This window comes from Physeter macrocephalus, unplaced genomic scaffold (genome assembly GCF_002837175.3).
Source record: "Physeter macrocephalus isolate SW-GA unplaced genomic scaffold, ASM283717v5 random_41, whole genome shotgun sequence".
Lineage (NCBI taxonomy): Eukaryota > Metazoa > Chordata > Mammalia > Artiodactyla > Physeteridae > Physeter > Physeter macrocephalus.
Genome location: NW_021145327.1, coordinates 114990 through 127720, shown reverse-complemented (window position 1 = coordinate 127720; position 12731 = coordinate 114990). Strand labels below are relative to the sequence as shown.

Genomic DNA, 12731 nt, shown 5'->3' with positions numbered 1-12731 from the left:
TATACATGTACATATGTTCCCATATCTCTTCCCTCTTGCGTCTCTTTTATGGGGCTCATGAACGCAGGAAACCCAAGGGGACCCCGTAGGATAGGAGAAGACCTTAAGCCCAGGAAACCTCAATGGGCTCCAAAGTTCAAGGGTTTGCCGCCGCAAGAAAGTGTATGAGCCAGGGCCTCTGAGGCCTGAAGTGCCCCCATTTGATGCAGACATTTAATGTAATCGCCCTTCAACCGCTGTAGTGTACATCATGCAGTTACTCTGTGCTGACCTTGCTCCCCAGACCCGTCCCAGCTAGAGGAACCGGGGTTTAGTTCCTCCACTTTACAGACGAGGAAACTGAGGCACAGCCAGAACCTGCCCCTTTTCCTCCACGGGAAGAAATCGCGATGGGAGAGGAAGCAGGGGATGACTTGAACCATCACCTGGCTCACACCTGTGGACCTGGATCTTCCCCCGCCCCAGAGCTCCCAACTCTAACGTGTCAACACCAGAAACTTCTAGAGACTCAGACGCAGCACACAGCAGGGATCGAATCTTCACCAGCCCCAATCCCAAGAATCTTCCAATCTGACTTCTGAAAATGCCAGCCCACGGCATCCAGACGTCTGGGGTCTCAGGATGGGTTATCAGGTTCTGAAACATTCTAACCTCTTGAAGAGCCACTGGGTTCAGCTTGCCTCCCTGCCCCTCTTTTAATCATTTCTTCATCGAACACACGTTGGACCAACCCTGCCCGGGGCCCTGTGCCGAAGAAGGCGTTGTTTGCACACCTCCAGCCGAGGGGAGCTCACTTCCTGACTGTGGACAGAACTCAAGTGGGGGCGTGAGCCGGGATAGGGGCGGGGGAGGCTAGAAGCAGCCTGGGTGGTGGTGGTGCGATGCGGTCAGTGGAGGGGAAGGGGCGGGGCCGGGGAGGGAAGAAGGGAGGGGCCGGCAGGAGAACTTGTACTGGGCCCTGCAGAAACGGCCCAGCTGGGAGTGGGGCGTCCGGCGGGAGGCAGGCAGGAAGCAGCGAAGCCGGGAAGGGCGGGGGCTCGTGCTCAGGTGAAACTCTTCCTCCTGCTCGCGAGCCAAGAGGAGCAGGGATAGGGGTTGGAGGCTGGACGGCTGTCTGGAGGTGAGTACTGGGGGCCCCGGAGGATCTAGCGGAACCCTGGTGGGGGGCGGAGTTGGGGCTCTAGGCAAGCCCCGGCCGGTCCCTGGGGTCGGGTATCTGCCGCGTTTACCCTGCAGAGGCAGGGGGATCCTGGAGCCCCGGGTCTCAATAACCCTGTTGCTCTCACCCAACGGTAATAGTACTCGCCAGCGTCCCAAGGCCGGCTCAGTCCTGGCCGGGAAGGAAGCCTCACCCACGCCTGGGGAATGGGGGGAGACCGAGGCCACGTGGAGCTGTGGCATCCCTGATCCTGGACAATGTCCCGTCGCAGTCGTGGACACAGTGAAGCGACCCTGGACCCCCACCTCCCATCCTCCTCCTAGGATAGGGTGGGATCCGAACCCAGGAGGGGAGGGAGCTTTGTATGCGCTGACCGTTACTATTACTGTTATCGTTATTGTTGATACTGTTAGCATACTGATTGAGAGGGTATAGGCAGGAACAGCACCCGGGTTCCCAGGTTGGCTTTATTACTGTTTCTTGAGGGAACCACTGCTGAACCCCAGCGCTGCCAGGCGCTGGACCAGGTTCCGGCCTGGGCACCCCAGTTCACAGTTTCCTCTGGGATCCATTCAGGTCCCTGCTCAGCCAGTGCCTGGCTGTGTTGCTTGCTTTTGGTTCCTCCTGGTCTCGGAACGCACCTCAGTGTCCCCTCTGTGAGGTAGCAAAGTGACCTGGCTTCCATGAGGATGCCTGAGGTGTTAGGCAGTGGAAGCTGTTATGATGGGGGCGCTTCTGGCCACTGAAAGACCTCAAGTGAGTGATTGTAGGTCTCTGAGCCTCGGTTTTGCTATGTGTCAAGTGGGGCTCATGATACGGAACTGTGGTGAAGGTGAAATAAGTCATTAAGTGCAATGGCCACTCAGTGGGGCCCACAGAATGTCAGCCTTCACCATAAGTATATTACAGTTACATCATTAGCCACCTTTCCAGGTTCTCGACCAACTTTCCCTCTGGGTCAGATTTTTTTATCATGGCCACTTTTCAGATGGGGAAACTGAGGACCCATCCCCCTGCCCCCAAACCCTCTAAGCCAACCCTCCCCTCCCCCCTCTCCCTACCCCCTACCCTCACCTCCCATCCCCTGGGGCCAGGGCCTCCCTGTTGTCCAGATCTGGAATTCAGGGCCCAGAGGAAGTTCGATGGATTTGGGGCTGGCCCTGGGGCCACCAATTTCTTCCACTGCCCTTTCAGTTCCCAAGGTGGCCACCATGACAGACAGGGCTGAAGAGTCCAGAGGAAGAGGTGTGGCCCCTGCGTCAGGTCACTGGGCCCCCATCTCTTAGCAGCCTAGGTGAGCAGCTCATGTTTGCCCAGCCCAGCCTGGACACCCTCCCTTCCCCTCTCCCTCACCCCCAGGGTGCAGAGAGTGATTCCTGCCAGGTACTCTGGGTGTGGGGGAACTGAGAAGGGGCCTTGGAGCTTCTCTGCTCCAGGCCAGAGCTTGGGGAATCCAGACAAGCCGTCTTGGCCTAGGGACTGGGCTGGCTTGGCTGGGCTGGGTTAGCCCAGGAGGAGGAGATAAGACATCACTGAGCGTCTTCTCTTCCTGCCAACAGCCTCTGAGGCCCAGAGTGGGGCAATAACTTGCTCCCCACCCCCCATGAGCCAGAGAGGATGCCCATTGCGGTCCCTCCACCTGATGGGAGTCTGGCTCAGCTTGATTGCCCCCCATGATAGGGGAACTCACTACCAAGATAGCAAACTAGGGCTTCCCTGGTGGCGCAGTGGTTGAGAGTCCGCCTGCTGATGCGGGGAACACGGGTTCGTGCCCCGGTCCGGGAAGATCCCACATGCCGCGGAGCGGCTGGGCCCGTGAGCCATGGCCGCTGAGCCTGCGCGTCCGGAGCCTGTGCTCCGCAACGGGAGAGGCCACAACAGTGAGAGGCCCGCGTACCGCAAAAAAAAAGAAAAAAAAAAAAAAAGATAGCAAACTAAAGGAGTTCCCACCGGAGTGGTTAAAGGCAGGGATTGGGCTACCACTTGACCTCCCTTAAATGGGTTCCTTGACCTCTCTGTGTCTCAGTTTCCCCATCAATAAAAATGAGGCTAGGGCTTCCCTGGTGGCGCAGTGGTTGCGCGTCCGCCTGCTGATGCAGGGGAACCGGGTTCGCGCCCTGGTCTGGGAGGATCCCACGTGCCGCGGAGCGGCTGGGCCCGTGAGCCATGGCCGCTGAGCCTGCACGTCCGGAGCCTGTGCCCCGCAACGGGAGAGGCCACAACAGAGGGAGGCCCGCATACCACCAAAAAAAAAAAAAAAAAAAAAAAAAAATGAGGCTAACATAGCCCTACCTCCCAGCGCAAGTGTGGAGTGTCGATGAGCTGATGGTGGAAAGGCTGCATGCAGCATCTGGCATGTTAACTCTAATCCTGATTATGTGGCTCATTGGTGATATTTATCTTTGCATGAAAGAAATTATGTCGGACAAAGCCTGGATGAGGGCCCTGACCAGGTGTGGGAGTCCTCCAGAAGGTTCCCAGAGGTTCAATTTGCACATCAGCCCTGGATCATGGGAAGATTCTGAGGCTGAACTGCGATGCACGGCCTGCCTCCCTAGCATCAGTTTCCCCATCTAGGAAATGAACCCAGAGGTGCCGTTTGAGGCTCAGCTGGGGGCAGGGCTGGCATTTAATCAGGGGCCTACGTCCAGCCTCAGAATCCTTCCTGGACCCATCCTAGGTACCCCGGGCAGTTTCTGCAGTGGGGGAGGGCAGGCTCATCCAATGAGTCATCCATTAGGAGCCCTGGGACCTGGAAACAGAGGACTCAAGGGTCTAAAGTGTGTGTGTCACCCTGCCCCCTCCCACCCTTTCTTCCACGCCCAGGGGTTCACCAGAGTGAATGTCGGGCGTATATTTGCATAAAACCCACTTATACACGTGGTAAGCAGAGTTGGCCCATAATGAGCCTTTCTTACGAATTATCTTTACTGGGCTTTCTCTTCTTTTTCATTCCTGTTTACAAAAACAACTCATGGTCCTTGTAAAAAGGGACCAGCCCGTCACTACTGGAAGGCCAAACTGGTATGAACCGGTGAGGGATCACCCGCAGGTCCAGCTCGTCAGTGTTCAAATTCCAGCAACCTGGCCTCTGGTAGGTAGGTGCCTTCTCTGTGCCTACCTTGCCCCCCACCCCGGAACTGGAACAGGGGACCTCCTTGGGAGGCTCAGTGAGAGCCACGGGGGCCCATCCACAGGCCAGTGGTTCACATCCTCTCCTGCAAGCACCCCTGGCTCCCATCCTTGGGTCTTCATTCCTGGAAATTGCCCTTTTCTGGAAAATTGTCTCGTTCGCTGCCTCTGTTCCCCATTAGCCCATTGGCTCCCCAAACATGGTGGTTTGTCTCCATCAACTTGGTTGGGTGCCCAGAACCTAGACCAGGGCGTGGTACACACCGGGCGTTCAGCTCAGAGCAGTGACCAGTGTGCAAATGATAGCGGTAGCTGCTGCTGCCGATACTAATATCGTCATTGTTGGCACTTTGTATATGTGTGACTTGGAGAAAAGGTGACCACTTAGTCCTCTAGCCTTTCCCAGGGCTCAGGGGGTTATACACACAAATGGGGTTCTCCTGTCACCCCCCCCACCCCTCTGCTTTTGGCAGCCCCAGAATGTTCCAGGCCCTCATCCCCATCCAGATCCCCGCTGAGGGTCGGTGGGGAGTGGAGGAGCAATTTAAGCCACAGTGGAGCTGATATTTAGCACCTGCTGGGGGTGAACCGTGAGTGGGCAGCTGACACCAGGCAGCTTTGCAGATGAGGCTGCTGAGGCCTGGAGCGGGGAGGGGGCAGCTACTTGCCCCGAGTCCGCAGATGACCAGTAGCCGGGTCAGACCTTCCTTCCCCGAGGGCCACAGCGGCTGTCTCAGGATCATCAGCTCTCTTGGTCCTCACGGCTGCTGGGTGAGGGGGGAGAACGAGCCCTCATGTTCCTGATTCAAAAACTGAGCCCCAGTGACTGGGCTGTTTGAGAGCACCCAGGCCTGTGGGTCCCCGGAGCTGGGGTAAGGAGGGGGGCGGGTGGGTGTGTGTCTGACAGGCCTGGAGAGGGACCCAAGATTCACCCCCTCCAAGCCTCAGTTTCCTCATCTGGAAATTGGGAGCGTTGCGTGGGGAATCACCTTGATGTGATGGAGGCCTCCAAGTCAGTGTCAGCCAAGCCCCCACTGTCTGTGAAATAGTGCAGGGTGGGGACGGGGGTGCTGGTCCAGGCCCCGCAAGGGTGCTCATGGGTAGGGCCTTGCCACCTGGATTGTGTGACATTCTCACTTCCCCATGGGTCTCAGCTTCTCTGCCTTCCTGGCCTCCCAAGGGGAGGTGAGGGGTGAGGGGGACAGAGGTGCCTGGAGCCATACTTGCCTGGGTCCTTGACAGAACTTGGCTGTCACTTGGGGGTGTAGGCAGAGGTTGGGGGACTAGAGCACTGTCACCAGCGGGGGTCCCTAATGAATTCTGCAGAGTGGTCAGCCCCTTCCGTACATCTAGTGTCTCATTAATATTCAGTGAGTTATTAATATTTAGTACTATGTGTATATATGCAACGAATCATGACTATTCAGTGACTGTGTCTCTTCAGGGCTGTTTAGTGGCTCATTCATATCACATTCATTGTGATAATAGGCATATTCATTAATGCATCACAAATGTGCCTTGCAACTATTAATTGTTGCCTTATAACTATTTCATATATTATAAATACTGGGTGCCTCCTGCATATCTAACAGCTCATTAATATTCAGCACTTCACTAATATTCAGTGCTTCTTGCTCATTAAATGCATCCTGAATATTTTAGTGCCGTGAATATTTGGCCCTTTGGCACATTAGGACTATTCGGAGTCAGGAATATTCAGTGCCTCTTGGTCCTGCCCCCTTGGCTCCAAGCATTTGGTTGCTGACTTATCAGGACTGAATCATCTGCATCCCCAAGGTCCCGGGTAGGGGACGGTGGCAGCTGCTGCATAGAATGGGGTTAGCCTGAAGTGAGACACAAGGAAATAGCCAATATGTGAGTCATTGTTAGCATTTTTCCTCATGCAACAAACAGCAGTGAGCACCAACTGGGGACACAGCTGTGAGGGCCAAGATGCTGGACCCCACCTCTGGAGTTCCAGGCTGGCTGGGGAGATGGACAGGAGGGAAGTGAGCAGTTTCGTCTAATGGTGGTGAGAGCAGCAGAGGAAAGCAGAGCCAGGGTGGGGTGTTTTAGCTGGGAGGTTGGGGCGTCTCTAAGGAGATGATGTTGGGCGGAAGCCTGAAGGTCAAGGAGAACCAGGGGGAAGAGCAGGAGAGAGGGGCGTCCGAGGTGGAAGGAAAGGCAGGTGCAAAGGTCCTGTGGCAGGGCTGAGCCCGGGTGTTTGAAGGAGCTGTGAAGAGGCTGGTGTGGCAAGAGTGGAGGAAAGGGGTCAGTGGACATGGGGCGGGAGGAGAAGGAGATTGAGAGCACCCCAGGGGGAGGCTTTTGGGTTGCAGCCAATGAAAACAAGTGGTTTTGCTGTGTGCGCTGCAGGAAGCAGGCTCTGAGTGATGGTGAAGTTGCAACAGTGCATGGAGGGCAAACAGCCCCGAGCAGGATTGGCCGGTATTGCAGTGGGAGGACTGGGTGATGGGCCCTGAGAGTCAGCCCGGACATCACTGCTGTGACTCTGTACACCGTGGCACTACGGTCTGTAGAGAGGAGCATGGAGGAGGCCCTGCCACGTGCAAGCAATATATGGATGTGTTCATCCATCAAATGCCTGATGGATCTTCCTGGTTTACATGGCATCATGTCCCGAAGGTTCTCGCCCAGACACCACACCTGGGTCACCTGCTGCCCATAACGTCCCCTTGTGAAAGACTCAGAGACTTCTCACATTTTGTTCTGCCTGGTCCATCCTTCTCTATCCCCCACATCCAGGCTCTAAATTTTTTTTTCTTTTTTTTTTGGCCATGCCACACTGCATATGGGATCTTAGTTCCCCAACCAGGGATCGAACCCGTGCTGCCTGCAGTGGAAGTGCGGAGTCTTAACCACTGGACTGCCAGGGAAGTCCCAGGCTCTAAATTTTGATGACTCCCTTCATCCTATTTGCTGAACTCACCCACGTCCCCGTACCCCACCAGCCAGCCCCTATCCAGGTCCCCAAATTCTTCTTCCTGGTTGCTTCCCTGGCCTCTAACTCCTGCCCTGATTGCCTTTTCCCCTTCAGTGGCCCCACAGGGGACTTCTTCAAAGCATAACTCAATTTTGTCTTTCCCCTGCTCACACACCATCCATGGCTCCCCATTGCTCCTCACCTGAAACATAAAAGCTACTTTGTGGTCTGCCCCATTTCCTGATCCTCCCCCTGCCATCATCTGGCAACCCTGCCTTTATCTCCCTCCTCCTCCACTTCTCCAACCACACCGCCTCCTCTCTCTCCCTTTGATAACCTAAATTTGTGCCCACCTCAGGGCCTTTGCACTTGCTGTGCCCGCTGCCTAGAATGCCCTTCCCCTGGGGGTCTGCCCAGGTGATTTCCCTTCATCCTTCAGGATGTCCCCAGGCTGGTCAGGTCCCTCCCCTGCCAGGGATCCCTCCTTCTTCAACATTTATCGCAGCCGCAACTAAACAAATCACTTCCTCATGTATTAATGTCATAAATGAAGAGCTGTCTTGGCCATGGCTGTGTCCCCTGCACCCTGCACACAGTAGGTGCTTAATAAATACTCTGTGGCCCACAAGTCAGTGCAACAAGTAAAACATTTGGATTTGTACATGTTCATAGGCACTCCTGCTTTATGCTGAGCCTCAATATCCCCATCTGTAAGTGAGGCACTAAAGGACCCAGGACAAGGAACCAAGGTCACTGAGGTTGTCATCGCATAGTCAATGTATGCCAAGCCCTTTAATACTCAATAGAAAGTGACCCATTGTGTGTCTGTAGGGCAGGGAATATTCTCAGCACTTCCATGTGCTAATGAGGAAATAGACTCCCAAGGGGAAGTGACTCACCAAGGTCAACTCAGAGCAAAGAGGTACCATTCAACAAGGAATCTGACCTCTCTGCTTCCTGCTCACGCACCTCCATGGCTCGCCTATGCCCCCAGGAAACAGCCCCACTACTCAGCCTGGCGTTCAAGGTCTTTACAGGGTCTGGCCCCACCTCAGCCTCAGAAATCAACCCCTCTCCAAATTCTGCTTTTCGCAAAATAAACTACAGATGATTCCTTGAATAGGCTTTGTTTTCTTTCCCTTCCTTGCTTTTGCATTTGCTCTCTTTGCTACCTGAACTCCCCTTGGTGAACTCATATGCATCCTTCAAAACCTCAGCTTCAATATCCTGATCCATTCTTCTGGCCCAGCCCTGATCCCACAGGTGTCTGGATTTGTCTCCCCCAGATTGAGGACTTCTGGGGGGCCAGGCCCAGGGTTGAGGCTTCTCAGTTCCTCCAGAACCTATTTGTTGAACGAATGAATAGTTTTCATATATGTGTTTTGAGATAAGAGCCACTGAGACCCTTCTCAGAGCTGAAGGACTTGGAGAGAATGTGGATTTCTGTGGTAATGTGAGTCACCCACTGGGCCACCTTGGGACAACTCTCTGAGCTTCACTTCTCCAGCTATGAAATGGGGGTGGGGATTCCCCCAGAGTTATTCAGACCCCCACAAACTTCAGAGTGAGCAGCTATTTGGGCTTCCACAAGCCCAATCCTTCCAGAACTGGAGAGGGTAGACAGGAGACTCTTGTGTGGGGTCAGGGAATCGAAAGCAGACCTGAGAGGAACTTCTCACCAGCCATACAGCCCCACCAGCAGACTCCCCAGAGCTGCCACACAGTCGCTTAGGAGGAAGTAATACCAAGAGGCTTCCTGTCCTTGGCTAAGTGGGCCCCGTAAGCCCCAGCTTTTCCCACGGTAGGTGTGAGGTCCCAGCCCATTTAGAAAGTAAGGGCTGTAAGGAGAGGTTGGGGAGTGCCTGGGATACAGCCCACTGAGACACCCAGCAAGGTATCCTGGACCAGTGAATCCCCAGCACTCTCAGCCTGGCTGAAAGCGGGGCCTGGAGTTTCTTTTTTATGCCAGTCTGGATGTGGGATGTTGTGGGTTTGGAAACATTTGCTGCTTGAAGTTTTAAGGGGCCGTGAGTTAGGGGTGGAGGTAGCCTTGGTGGCTGGAAAAGGGAAGGGGATCTGGGATGCCTTAATAGAGGTCTAGTGTAAGGGGAAGGGGACGTGAGCCTCCATCCCCTCCACCCCCAACTTGAGCTCTCAGACCCCAATCAAGAGCCTTATGGGGGCTGGGAGGGTGAAGTCACTGTAAGATCCCTCCATTTAAAGAAACCAGAGACCTGGCGAGAAAAAGCTGGGAATGCATGTAGCCAACAAAGATTAAGTGTTTCATATGCAAAGGGATCTTACAGATAAACAAGAAAAAAATGCAAGGAAAAGAACAGGCATTAATGGATTTAATTAAAACCAAAATGGCCACCCCCAAGAGCTTCTATTTTGCCCAGATACCCTGATCCCAGTGATATGAGCCATTTAGTCATTTTACCTCTTCTCACACCTTCCCCCTCCCCAATGTCCAGGTTTGGCTGAGTTGTAAATATTCCTATTTGTTGAGGTATCTTTCTTTGTTTTGGAGCTCTTGTTTGGCACTAAACACATTCTCAGCTAACAGATCCTTGGCCATTTAGGTTTGATTTTCTATTTAAATAGTAATAAATCTCATAAATACTCCATCTAATGAACTTAACGAAACCTATATCAAGCTTCTTTGTTCAGTCCCTCATTCTCCTCTTTGGGTCCTTCCTCTTTTTGAGTTCTCTGTTCTGGTTTCTGTGTTTTTTTAGACCAGGGTTTCTCAATCTTGACAATGCTGATTCATCTTCTGTCATGGGGCCGTCCTGTGCCCTATAGGATGTTAATTTAAGCAGCATCTCTGGCCTCCCCCTGCTCGATGCCATTAGCAGTCCCATATCTCCACCCTGCCCCAATCATGATAACCAGAAATGTCTCTAGACATTGCCCAGTAAGTATCCCGTGGGAGCAGAATAATCCCTGATTGAAAACTGATTTAGACTCTAAACTGCAGATGGGGTAGGGGGTGAATCACCCTCTAAATTTTCATGGGATTCTGAAGGAGGGTGTCTCTCAGCCAGACATTAGGGTCCCAGGCACACCCTTGTCTTCCAGCATCTGTGGGTCTCTGGCCACCAGTGTCACCGAAGAGAATGTTGTGACATATCTGGTTTTATTTTTGGTGACTTGGGCGTTCTACTGCAGCTCTTGAGTTTTTTCCCGTCCTCAGAGCTCAGGGATCTGCCGGGTTCACCTGGGAACGCCCCTTTCTTGTGGTGCACTCTGGACTAGAAAATGTCCTTCTAGGATTCTGTTCATTCTTGCATCATTTTTCAGTTCACAGTCTCCTCTCAAGATTGTGATTTGCCTTTTGGGGTCTCCCAGACCTGCCCTCCGGATGGTGAACCACCCGCTGAGGCTGGCAGCTAACCCAGGGACGCCATGGAAACAAGACAGGCTCTGTGCCACCCGCAGACAGGGTCCCCAGCTGCTCAGACTCCAGCAGCTCATTCCCACCTCAGGGTCTTTGCACCTGCTGTTCCCCCCTGGGGCTCTTTCCCTCACAACCTCAACCGTGATGGCGCCTCTGTGCCATTCACATCCCAGCTCAAATGTCATCCAGACCTCAAAATCCACGCCCGCCACCCAACCCCATTTCCTCCCGTGGCATTCATCCCCTTGTATCTCTTCACCGAGGTTTTTATTTAGTGTTTGTCCCCCCTCAAGCATGTGGGTCCCAGAGTGGCAGAGACATTGAGGTATCCCGTGCCTGTTCACCACTGTGTCCCCGCTCCCGGGAGGTGCCTGGAACACAGGAGAAGCACAGTAAATATTGGCTCGAATGAATGAATGTATAAATTCATTCTGAGAGTCAATATATATATTTTTTGGCCACACCACGCGACTTCCGGGGATCTTAGTTCCCCAACCAGGGATTGAACCCGTGCCCCCTGCAGTGGAAGCACGGAGTCCTAACCACCGGACCTCCAGGGAACTCCCAAGAGTCAATATTTTTTCAGATGCTGTGGCATCCCAGCATTCGTTCGTTCATTCATTCATTCAACACACATTTACTGAGCGCCTACTACGCACCAAGCACAGTTCTAGGGGCTGGGGATAAAATGATGAATAAGACTTATTGCATGGAGCTTGTATTCTGGTGGGGAAGATGGAGGAGAAGCAGTACATTTTTTAAGGTTTTTAAAATTAATTAATCTATTTATTTTGGCTGCGTTGAGTCTTCGTTGATGCGCGCGGGCTTTCTCTAGTTGCGGCGAGCAGGGGCTACTCTTCGCTGCGGTGTGCCGGCTTCTCACTGCGGTGGCTTCTCTTGTTGTGGAGCACGGGCTCTAGGCGCGCGGTCTTAGTAGTTGTGGCACACGGGCTCAGTAGTTGTGGCTCGCGGGCTCTAGAGCGCAGGCTCAGTGGTTGTGGCGCACGGGCTTAGTTGCTCCGCGGCATGTGGGATCTCCCCAGACCAAGGCTCGAACCCGTGTCCCCTGCACGGGCAGGTGGGTTCCTAACCACTGCGCCACCAGGGAAGCCCCATTTTTAAAGTTTTTATTTTAGGAGGTGAAACGTGCTGTGGAAGAAAGAAAAAGTAGGCTAGGGTGGGGGATCAGGGCTGCCAGTGAGATGGTGTGTCCTGAGGAGGTGTTCCTGAGAAGGGGACATTTGAGCAAAGACAAGAAGGAGGGGGAGGAGGGAGTTGTATAGAAATCTGGAGAATCAGGCAGAGGAAACAACCTGTGCAAAGTCCTGAGGCAGGGCCGTGCTCAGCATGTTTGAGGTTAAAATCCCAACCACACTCTTACATAGGGTTAATTCCCATTTTACTTTGAAGCTCAGAGAGGTCAAGCTTCTTTCCCAAGGTCACACAGCAGAACCTGTGGAGTGGGATCTGAGCCCCATTTCGGGGAGACACCTGGCTGGAGAGGCCTTGGCCAGGCAGTGTGCAGAGACAGTGATGGGCACATTGGGGAAATGGCCTCATGGATCAGGGAAGGAGCCTCTGTCCCCAGCACCAGCACCCATTTGTGGCTCTAGATAAAATGGGAAACTACTCTCTTCTTGCTCCCAGGCAATTGCTGAGTGGGGTTGCTTGGAGCTCGAGGGGCCTACCAGAATCCACTGACTACCCCACAGTGTTTCAGGTGCCACAGGGGAGAGCGAGGTGACCCCAGACGAGCACAGACATCCTGAGGCAATCTGAGGTAAGTGCTGGGGTTCACATATTCATTCAACAAATACTCGTTGAATACCCACTAGGTACCAGGTGCCGGGAACTCCCTTCACACTTGCACAACCTAGTGAGTTGCTCAGATGCCCCCTTTATAACTGAGGAAACTGAGACCCTAGGTATGGAGGGCACACAGCCAGGGAGGGATGGAGTTGGGATTTAAACCCAGCAGTTGGGGGCTTCCCTGGTGGCGCAGTGGTTGAGAGTCCGCCTGCCGATGCAGGGGACGCGGGTTCGTGCCCCGGTCCGGGAATATCCCACATGCCGCGGAGCGGCTGGGCCCGCGAGCC

General features: G+C 53.8%; 1 protein-coding gene across 1 annotated transcript in view; it reads left to right on the top strand.

Moving 5' to 3' along the window:
• The first annotated feature begins 985 nt into the window (after positions 1–985).
• The window catches only part of B3GNT3 (UDP-GlcNAc:betaGal beta-1,3-N-acetylglucosaminyltransferase 3), a 17611-nt gene continuing 5865 nt past the window's right edge, over positions 986–12731 (top strand). Inside the window, 2 exon segments of the mRNA XM_007116899.4 lie at positions 986–1120; positions 12283–12415. The gene's annotated coding sequence lies outside the window, so the exon portion shown is untranslated.